The sequence below is a fragment of the Rhipicephalus microplus genome, chromosome 7 (assembly GCF_043290135.1).
Source record: "Rhipicephalus microplus isolate Deutch F79 chromosome 7, USDA_Rmic, whole genome shotgun sequence".
NCBI classification, from domain to species: domain Eukaryota; kingdom Metazoa; phylum Arthropoda; class Arachnida; order Ixodida; family Ixodidae; genus Rhipicephalus; species Rhipicephalus microplus.
The window spans coordinates 172,183,247-172,193,246 of NC_134706.1; the positions used below are offsets into that span (position 1 = coordinate 172,183,247).

The window sequence follows — 10,000 nt, forward strand, 5'->3', positions numbered from 1 at the left end:
GCCCCGGCTGACGCAGTTCGGACTTTGCACTTTTTGGCTCACCCCGGCTGGCGGCCCACTCACTCGATCGCCATGTCTGTTTGCCACAGTTTTCCCGGTGGTGCCGCACCTGGGCTCGCCCCGGCAGACGCGTTTTTTTTTCGCCCCGGCTGACGCGATTTTTGCACCGCCCCGGCTGACGCGGTTTTCGCGCCGCCCCGGCTGACGTGGTTTTTGCGTCGCCCCGGCTGACGCGGTTCGGACTTTGAACTTTTAGGCTCACCCCGGCTGGCGGCCCACTCACTCGATCGCCATGTCTGTTTGCCACAGTTTTCCCGGTGGTGCCGCACGCGGGCTCGCCCCGGCAGACGCGTTTTTTTTTCTTTCGCCCCGGCCGACGCGGTTTTTTCGATGCCTCACCGTCCGAGTTGACGCGGTTGGAACTTTGCGTTTTTTCCTTGTTTTCCCAGTTTTCACGCTCTCACTCGCCGATCCTCACGTTCTCCGCACAGTGTTTGTATCCTGTTGTGTGAGACCCGAACTTGAGCCGCAGTTTAGGCTCTGCGTTTTTCCGTCTTTCTTTTTTTCCGCCGTGGCTGAAGTGGATTTTTCGGTGCCTCGAAGCCCCGGTAGTCGCGGTTTTTTCGTTTCCGCACGGCCCCGGCTGACGCTGCTCGGTCACAGTCGCCTTTTGTGGTGATTGCAGACTTCTTGAGCGCGGGTGTTTTTTCTTTGTTGTTGTTGTTGTTTTATTACGCATTCGCTCCGGCAGACGCTGTTTAGACTTTTTGTTTCCTCTTTTATCCTGCGACGAGGTGACGAGGTTTATTCGGTGCCCCGCCACCTCGGCTGAAGTGATTTTTCCTGTCTCGTGCCGCCCCGGCTGACGCGGTTGGCACTTCGCGTTTGTTTGGCCGCCACGGGTTTTGGCGCACTCGCTCGGTTGCGTGTTGTTGCCACTTGTTGCGAACCCAGGTTTCTTGAGTGAGCGCGGGCGTTTTTTCTTCCTTTCTTTCTTTGTTCTATGTGTTAGCGAATCGGCCTTTAATATCACACGAGGACTCACAACCAACAATTTTCAGTTTGAAGTGTAAAAAATCTGCAGGTGTTGACGTAACTGACTTGCCCCGTACCCTTGAGTACATCCATGAAGTTCTCGTAGTACTACTAAATCGCATTATTCCAAGTGGAGAAATTCCCATTAACTTGCAAACCTCTACACGAAAATCGGTGCGCGTGATAAAGTTGAAAATTATCATCCGATATCAAATCTGCCTTCTATAGCACAAATTCTAGAAAAAAAAACACTTGTTCGCCGTTCTCTGCGCCGTGACTGGCAGCACTCCGGCGAAGCGAAACGGGGCCGATTCGAGCACGATATCGGCGTCTTTCGACGTGCTCGCCGGCGACCGTCGCACGAGTACGGCAAAGCGCGTCGGCCGGGGCGCCGTTTGCGAAGCCAACGCAAAAGTGGGAACCGCCGCTCGGATGATCGCCGCTTTCGGCAGAGTGAGTGTTGGCACTCCGGGGAAGCGAAACAGCGTGAATGCGCCCACGAAATCGGCGTATTTCGAAGTGCCCGCCGGCGACCGTCGCACGAGTACGGTAAACCGCGTCAGCCGGGGCGTAGTTCGGGACGCCAACGAAAAAGGGGGAAGCGCCACTCGGATCTTCGCCGTTTTTGCAGGAGTGAGTGGCGGCCCTCCTGCGAGACCAAGAAGCATCGATTCGTGCACGAATTCGGCGCCTTTCGACGTGATCGCCGGCGACCGTCGCTCGAGTAGGGCAAACCGCGTCTGCCGGGGCGGGCTTCGGGACGCCGATGCGAAAGTGGGAAACGCTGCTCGGATGTTCGCCGTTTTTGGCCGAGTGAGTGCTGGCACTCCATCGAAGCCAAACGGTGCCGATTACGGCACGATATCGGCGTCTTTCGACGTGCCCGCCGGCGACCGTCGCACGAGTACGGTAAACCGCGTCAGCCCGCGCGGAGTTCGGGACGCCGATGCGAAAGTGGAGAACGCCGCTCGGATCTTCGCCCTTTTTGGAGGAGTGAGTGGCGGCACTCCGGAGAAGCCAAGGAGCGCCAATTCACGCACGATATCGGCGTCTTTCGACGCGCTCGCCGGCGACCGTCGCACGAGTACGGCAAAGCGCGTCTGCCGGGACGAGGTTTGCGACGCCGACGAAAAAGTGGGAAGCGCCGCTCGGATCTTCGCCGCTTTTGCAGGAATGAGTGGCGGCACTCCGGTGAAGCCAAGGAGCGCCAATTAGCGCACGATATCGGCGTCTTTCGACGCGCTCGCCGGCGACCGTCGCACGAGTAGGGCAAACCGCGTCTGCCGGGGCGGGGTTTACGACGCCGACGCAAAAGTGGGAACCGCCGCTCGGATGTTGGCCGTTTTTGGCAGAGTGAATGCTGGCACTCCGGCGACGCGAAAGAGCGCGAATGCGCCCACGAAAGTGGCGTATTTGGACGTGCTTGACGGCGACCGCCGCAGGAGTACGAAAAAACACGTCAGCCGGGGCGAGCGACCCACGGCGGTCTGGGTGCTTATCGCTGCTATTATAGGGGCACCCCGGCAGACGCCGAAAAAAAAAATTTTTTTTTCGACCTTCTTTTTTGCTGGTCGAGCTCGGGTAACCAGGGTCGCAATGGGAGCCGCGCACGAAAGCGGCGTCGCGAGACGCGTTCGCGGTCGCTAGTCGCACGAGCTCGGCAACCGCCTCAGCCGGCGCGGGATGCCGACGGCTAAGTGGGTACCGCTGCTCGGATGTTCGCCGTTTTTGGCCGAGTGAGTGCTGGCACTCCGGTGAAGCCAAGGAACGCCAATTCGTGCACGATATCGGCGTCTTTCGACGTGCCCGCCGGCCACCGCCGCACGAGTACGGCAAACCGCGTCTGCCGGGGCGGGGTTTGCGACGCGTACGCAATGGTGGGAACCGTCGCTCGGATGTTCGTCGTCTTTGGCCGAGCGAGTGCTGGCACTCCGGCGAAGCGAAACGGGGCCGATTCGGACACGACATCGGCGTATTTCGACGTGCTCGCCGGCGACCGTCGCACGAGTACGGCAAAGCGCGTCTGCCGGGGCGAGGTTTGCGACGCCGACGAAAAAGTGGGAAGCGCCGCTCGGATCTTCGCCGCTTTTGCAGGAATGAGTGGCGGCACTCCGGTGAAGCCAAGGAGCGCCAATTCGCTCACGATATCGGTGTCTTTCGACGTGCCCGCCGGCCACCGCCGCACGAGTACGGCAAACCGCGTCTGCCGGGGCGGGGTTTGCGACGCCGACGCAAAAGTGGGAACCGCCACTAGGATGTTCGCCGTTTTTGGCAGAGTGAGTGCTGGCACTCCGGCGAAGCGAAAGAGCGCGAATGCGCCCACGAAAGTGGCGTGTTTGGACGTGCTTGACGACGACCGCCGCAGGAAAACGAAAAACCACGTAAGCCGGGGCGAGCGGCCCACGGCGGTCTGGGTGCTTATCGCTACTATTATAGGGGCACCCCGGCAGACGCAAAAAAAATTTTTTTTCGACATTCTTTTTTGCTCGTCGACCTCGGGTGACCCAGGTCGCAGTGGGAGCCGCGCACGAAAGCGGCGTCGCGAGACGCCTTCGCGGTCGCTAGTCGCACGAGCTCGGCAACCGCGTCTGCCGGGGCGGAGTTCGGGACGCCGACGGCTAAGTGGGAACCGCCGCTCGGATGTTCGCCGTTTGTGGCCGAGTAAGTGCTGGCACGCCGGCGAAGCCACACGGGGCCGATTCCGGCACGATATCGGCGTCTTTCTACGTGCTCGCCGGCGACCGTCGCACGAGTACGGCAAAGTGCGTCTGCCGGGGCGGGGTTTTCGACGCGTACGCAATAGTGAGAACCGTCGCTCGGATGTTCGTCGTCTTTGGCCGAGCGAGTGCTGGCACTCCGGCGAAGCCGAACGGAGCCGATTCGGGCACGATATCGGCGTCTTTCGACGTGCTCGCCGGCGACCGTCGCACGAGTACGGTAAACCGCGTCAGCCGGGGCGGAGTTCGGGACGCCGATGCGAAAGTGGGAAGCGCCGCTCGGATCTTCGCCGTTTTTGGAGGAGTCAGTGGCGGCACTCCGGTGAAGCCAAGGTGCGCCAATTCGCGCACGATATCGGCGTCTTTCGACGTGCCCGCCGGCCACCGTCGCACGAGTACGGCAAACCTCGTCTGCCGGGGCGGGGTTTGCGACGCCGACGCAAAAGTGGGAACCGCCGCTCGGATGTTCGCCGTTTTTGGCAGAGTGAGTGCTGGCACTCCGGCGAAGCGAAAGAGCGTGAATGCGCCCACGAAAGTAGCGTATTTGGACGTGCTTGACGGCGACCGCCGCAGGAGTACGAAAAACCACGTCAGCCGGGGCGAGTGACCCACGGCGGTCTGGGTGCTTATCGCTGCTATTATAGGGGCACCCCGGCAGACGCAGAAAGAAAAAAAATGGGGACATGGCGTGCGTCACCGTGCGGCTTTGCAGCGTTGCCGAAGTCGCCGAGCCCTTCGACTGAGCCGAACGGCGGACAGGGAACGTTGGTCGGCCGTTCTAACCTGTCGGTGCCACGCCGAGACGTCGTTAAGGAAAACCGCGTCGTGGGCACCTACGACGCCGTCGAGTCGTTGTACGTTTGGTGTCCAGCGTGTCTGCGGCGAGTAGCGGACACGTCGTTCACGACTTAGGTCTTTCGCAGTCGACGCGAACTTGCGGAGAGTCGTGGTGCTTCACGTTTTCGGCAGAAACCGCGGCGTAATTTTTCCGTGCGTGCGCGCACGACCTCGGTGCTGTGCCGCCAGCGTAGTGTTGCACAAACTCGTGGCCTACCCAAGGTGCGGTACGTTTGCGGCCGTATCCTCGGTGGGAATTTCGTGAGTAGCGTCGCAAATTCTACGACCTCGGCGGGTGTGAAAGCGACGTAGACTTGTGGCACGCTCAACGTGCCACACGTTTCGGGGCACACCCGCGGTGAAATTTTCTCGAGTACACTCGTATTAGTGCCCAAGGAGGTCTGGGTACTTATCGCTGCTATTATGTGGGGGTTCTCGTGAGCGGCGTACGCGAAAGCGACCGGGTGTCTGATATGCGGCGGGCTTCGGCCTCGTCAAGCGTGTCCTCGGGTCTGCTCCAGGGGAATCCACGGCAGTCGTCTGCAGCCTCATCCGCTTGATGCGTTAGGGGCTGGTTGTCGGACATTGCCGTTTTACCACGATATCGAGGTGTGTTCCGTGTCGTCCTCGGGCGATTCAGATGCGAAAGCGCCGAAGACGCGGGCGTGACCCGTCGTCTGGCGGCTTTGCAGTCTCGGCTCCGTTGCTAGTTCCGGCCGGTCCACCGACAGTGCAGCGGGCTTGGGCAACCCGCACGGCGCGACCGAGTCGATGCAACGAAAAAAGCGAGCATGAACGTGCTTCTTGCCACACGGCTCCCACTCGTCCTTCGGGAAGGTTGTGCCGTAGCGAGCTCGAACGCCGTCATCTCGGAGTGCGAAATAAGCGTGTTGGGGCGCCTGAAGGTGGCCTCCGCCGCACACAGACTGCGTCCGGCCCGCCGAAGGCGAGGACGGACGCGCAGTCGAACGATTACCTGGTTGATCCTGCCAGTAATCATATGCTTGTCTCAAAGATTAAGCCATGCATGTCTAAGTACATGCCGAAATAAGGCGAAACCGCGAATGGCTCATTAAATCAGTTATGTTTCCTTAGATCGTTTCTTCCTACTTGGATAACTGTGGCAATTCTAGAGCTAATACATGCAGTGAGCCTGGAGCCCTTTGGGTAACGGGTGCTTTTATTAGACCAAGTTCGATCGGGTTTCGGCCCGTATTGTGTGGTGACTCTGGATAACTTTGTGCTGATCGCATGGCCACGAGCCGGCGACGTTTCTTTCAAGTGTCTGCCTTATCAACTTTCGATGGTAGGTTACTTGCTTACCATGGTTGTTACGGGTAACGGAGAATCAGGGTTCGATTCCGGAGAGGGAGCCTGAGAAACGGCTACCACATCCAAGGAAGGCAGCAGGCGCGCAAATTACCCACTCCCGGCACGGGGAGGTAGTGACGAAAAATAACAATACGGGACTCTTTTGAGGCCCCGTAATTGAAATGAGTACACTCTAAATCCTTTAACGAGGATCAATTGGAGGGCAAGTCTGGTGCCAGCAGCCGCGGTAATTCCAGCTCCAATAGCGTATACTAAAGCTGCTGCGGTTAAAAAGCTCGTAGTTGGATCTCAGTTCCAGACGAGTAGTGCATCTACCCGATGCGACGGCTCGGACTGAACATCATGCCGGTTCTTTCTTGGTGCACTTCATTGTGTGCCTCGAGATGGCCGGTGCTTTTACATTGAAAAAATTAGAGTGCTCAATGCAGGCGAGTCGCCTGAATAAACTTGCATGGAATAATAAAACAAGACCTCGTTTCTGTTCTGTTGGTTTTTGGAATACGAGGTAATGATTAAGAGGGACGGACGGGGGCATTCGTATTGCGGCGCTAGAGGTGAAATTCTTGGACCGTCGCAAGACGAACTACTGCGAAAGCATTTGCCAAGAATGTTTTCATTGATCAAGAACGAAAGTCAGAGGTTCGAAGGCGTTCAGATACCGCCCTAGTTCTGACCATAAACGATGCCAACCAGCGATCCGCCTGAGTTACTCAAATGACTCGGCGGGCAGCTTCCGGGAAACCAAAGTATTTGGGTTCCGGGGGAAGTATGGTTGCAAAGCTGAAACTTAAAGGAATTGACGGAAGGGCACCACCAGGAGTGGAGCCTGCGGCTTAATTTGACTCAACACGGGAAAACTTACCCGGCCCGGACACTGGGAGGATTGACAGATTGAGAGCTCTTTCTTGATTCGGTGGATGGTGGTGCATGGCCGTTCTTAGTTGGTGGAGCGATTTGTCTGGTTAATTCCGATAACGAACGAGACTCTAGCCTATTAAATAGGTGCGGGGTCCCAGCACCTTACAACCTTCTTAGAGGGACAAGCGGCTCCTAGCCGCACGAAACAGAGCAATAACAGGTCTGTGATGCCCTTAGATGTCCGGGGCCGCACGCGCGCTACACTGAAGGAAGCAGCGTGTCTTTATCCCTGTCTGAAAAGACTGGGTAACCCGTGGAACTTCTTTCGTGATTGGGATAGGGGCTTGCAATTGTTCCCCTTGAACGAGGAATTCCCAGTAAGCGCGAGTCATAAGCTCGCGTTGATTACGTCCCTGCCCTTTGTACACACCGCCCGTCGCTACTACCGATTGAATGATTTAGTGAGGTCTTCGGACCGATGTCCGGCGCGGCCTTTCGGTTGCGCCGGTCTGTTGGAAAGATGACCAAACTTGATCATTTAGAGGAAGTAAAAGTCGTAACAAGGTTTCCGTAGGTGAACCTGCGGAAGGATCATTAACGGATCGTGAAGGGTGAGCGCCTCAGCTGCGTCTGCGCCCGACACTTTCTGCCGCTGACCCCGTTTGGACGCGGGGTCGGCTTTTCCCCACGGGGCTGCCTGAATGTGGAGCGGCACCCCGTGACAAATTGTGGCGCCCAGCGGACGCCAACACCGCGACCTTGGACGGTCGGCCAGGTGGCGGACGCGGGTACAAACGGCGCAACGCACTCATAGGTCGGCTTTCGACCCGCCACTGCACCGTGGCTCGAAGCACTCGAAATGCGCGACCCGACCGTTGCGGGACCGCCTAGTACTGTAAACAGGGGCGGCGGAGCGCGAACGGCGAGTCGTGGTTACATCGGTAGAAGGCGAGGCTGCGCGTTCCCGAAACGCCAGCCGAGTGCCCTCCCGACCGTTCGAGCGTGCAAGAACGAGACCCGACAATCGCGCGGCGACTGCCAAGTACGAGAGGAACGGCACAAGCGTCGGCGGTCGGTCAAGGAATTGGCGATGTGACGGGTCCGCTGTGCACCAGTGCATACCGTCCCGCCGTCCGCGGCAAGCGCGTCCTCGGGTGACGGAGGCTGCCGGTCGGTTCTTGCAGGCGAGGGATCTCGCTGGCGCCGGTTCGCGTTGACGCGCGGCCGGTCATGGCACGGCGATGAGACGGCCGAGGTGCGCAGTACTCGATGGAGGAACCGCACGCTCCGATGACCGTCCCGCCCTCCGCGGCGTATGCGTACCGACCGTAATGGTTGCAGCAGCGCCGGCCGGCTTTTGAATTCGCCACACGAAACACGGTGCGAGATCGCGGTTAGGGGAGCGTCGACGTTGCCAGGCGTTTTGCTTGCTGCCGAGGGAAAGGCGGCACGGCCACGTCGCGCTCGTCGCGATTAGCGGGTCTGCGCGCTTTGGGAAGGTGCCGCAACGACTTGCCGAAAGAGGAAGCACGGAAGAACGAGGGACTTGGACGTCCCGACAATTGAACGCACTTGCGGCCAGGCCCTTGCTGGCTTCGTTCTTCCGCCTCGAGTAGGCTCGTACGCGGCTCCGGCGCCGAAAGTGGTCCTTGGCACCGACTTCGGTGGACGTGGGAAGTGCCGCGCAAGTACGGCGCGCCTGGCTCCACCTGTTGGCTAAAGTAGGCAGCCGGATCGGCATATTGGTGTGCGGTGGCAAACCGTGGATGCGAAAAAAGCTTGTGCGATTTCGTGGAACAAAAAGCGGGGGTCCCCCTTTTTATGCGGAGGAGACCGACCCGCCCGCCGTGGTGAACCGCGACGCCACGGTAAAAACGGGAGAGGCTTGTCGATGGGACCGTGCATCCCGCGCTCCACGGAGGCCGGGAGGCGGCCGCCCGAGAAAATGTGTAGCCGTCGGGGCCCGCATCTGCGTGCACTCTTATCCAAATGGGTGTACCGCAGGCATTTTCTGGTTAGGCGGGCCAATGAGAGCGAGCACACAACGATACCTACGGGTCCGGCTTGGAGGACCGGCTTCGACGCCTCCCGAGTATTCATAAGGGGTGGACCACGAAAGCACTCGCAAGTAGCGGAAGCGAAACGCCGTCCGAAACACACCGTTTGCTCGATTTGCGGCAGCCGAAAAAGGCGCGGCAGAGTTTTGGAGTCCAAGCGTGCGCTGAAAAGCGCCCTTCTTGGCCACTGTTTGGCCGAGTGCCAGAAACGTTTGGTATTGACTGTACGGAATTGAACAAACACTTTTTCACGACTCTAAGCGGTGGATCACTCGGTTCTCGGGTCGATGAAGAACGCAGCCAGCTGCGAGACTTGGTGTGAATTGCAGGACACACTGAGCACTGATTCTTTGAACGCACATTGCGGCCTTGGGTCTTCCCTTGGCTTCGTCTGTCTGAGGGTCGGATCACATATCAAGAGAGCCTTCGGCGCACAAGGGAACGTGAGCCGTCGACTCGTTTTGACCGCGTCGGCAACACGGACAGCACGCTGAACACCTCACAACAAGCGCCAACAGCGGCCACTCAAGGGCGAGACGGTGGCGACCGTCGTGCCAGAGCCCAACCAAAACGGGGGCGACCGACTGCATTGAGGATGTGGCACCTCGTTGAGACCGCCGCAGGACTTCGAGTCGGAAGGAAGCCTGCAGGGAAAGTGCGGTCGAGGTTGCGTACTCCTCTCTGCGACCGGGCGCGCAAGAGCTGCGAGAGCCACGGACGCGCAACTTTAACGCACGGTAAACACGAGGAGCGAAAGCCGGCCAGCAAAGCTTCTCCAGCCGTGCGCAAAGTGCGCGAGATCGCAGCCTTGCGTTGCGCTTGTTGCCCTCGAAGTAAGCAGGGTGTCCCGTAGACCGGGCGCTCGAACACGCTGCGGGGCCGTGCCTCCTCCAGGCTTTGCCGCGCGAACAGGGAACGTTCGCGCGCAAAGCGCAGGGAGGTGAGGAGGCTGCGCCCGACGTTTGCGGTTCGCTGCGTACGCGGTTGATGCGGAAAGCACGGCGCGACGACTTGCCGCGAAGCGGAAAAAGTCTCCCGCACGAGTTGGCGAAACGTTGGCGAAGCTTAAGGCGTTCTATCGTAGTCCGCCGTCGGTCTAAGTGCTTCGCAGTTCCCGTCCCGTTCAAAAAACTGGGCCACTCCAGTTGGGGCGGGGGCGACGCT

At 59.3% G+C, this 10,000-nt stretch overlaps 2 non-coding genes across 2 annotated transcripts; both read left to right on the plus strand.

Annotated features, from left to right (window-relative positions):
• The first annotated feature begins 5,562 nt into the window (after positions 1–5,562).
• Positions 5,563–7,376, plus strand: LOC142767997 (small subunit ribosomal RNA). The gene has a single exon (XR_012885203.1). It is a non-coding gene; the product is annotated as a small subunit ribosomal RNA (ribosomal RNA).
• Positions 7,377–9,088: 1,712 nt separating this feature from the next.
• LOC142767926 (5.8S ribosomal RNA) lies at positions 9,089–9,241 on the plus strand. Its single transcript, XR_012885141.1, has one exon. It is a non-coding gene; the product is annotated as a 5.8S ribosomal RNA (ribosomal RNA).
• Positions 9,242–10,000: the final 759 nt, after the last annotated feature.